A 745-nucleotide genomic window follows, 5' to 3' on the forward strand; every position below is an offset into this window, starting at 1 on the left:
TGCATACTGAACGCAAAAATAGGCTGGAGTTCAAAAAAGTTTAAAAAACATTGAAGTGCCCGTGTAACAGATGAGTTCTCGTCCGAAACCCTGATACTCCGAAAGAGATTGTCCAGTTTCTACACGAGGTGCGTCCAGTTTTCGCCGTGACCCTCTCTACTCTTTTGCACATGCTATGCGGGTGAAACAATGATACCATGCCAAGTTCCAACATTTTCAGAGTTCATTTTGTAGTGATTTTCAATTTCACCGTCATTTAGCTCTCTAAACAAATCGGTAAATGACTGAAAAACAGCAAATGATGTCAGAACGTGTTGGACATTGATGACGTCAATTTGAATGATGCATAATGAACGCAAAAATAGGCTGGAGTTAAAAAAAGATTAAAAAATATTGAAGTGCCCGGGTAACAGATGAGTTCTCGTCCGAAACCCTGATACTCTGAAAAAGATTGTCCAGTTTCTACACGAGGTGCGTCCAGTTTTCACCGTGACCCTCTCTAATCTTTTGCACATGCTATGCGGGTGAAATGATGATACCATGCCAAGTTCCAACATTTCCAGAGTTCATTTTGTAGTGATTTTAAATTTCACCGTCATTTAGCTCTCTAAACAAATCGGTAAATGACTGAAAAACAACAAATGATGTCAGAACGTGTTGGAAATGATGACGTTGCTTTGAATGATGGATACTGAACGCAAAAATAGGCTGGAGTTCAAAAAGTTTAAAAAACATTGAAGTGCCC

This window comes from Triticum aestivum, chromosome 3D, assembly GCF_018294505.1.
Source record: "Triticum aestivum cultivar Chinese Spring chromosome 3D, IWGSC CS RefSeq v2.1, whole genome shotgun sequence".
Taxonomy (NCBI): domain Eukaryota; kingdom Viridiplantae; phylum Streptophyta; class Magnoliopsida; order Poales; family Poaceae; genus Triticum; species Triticum aestivum.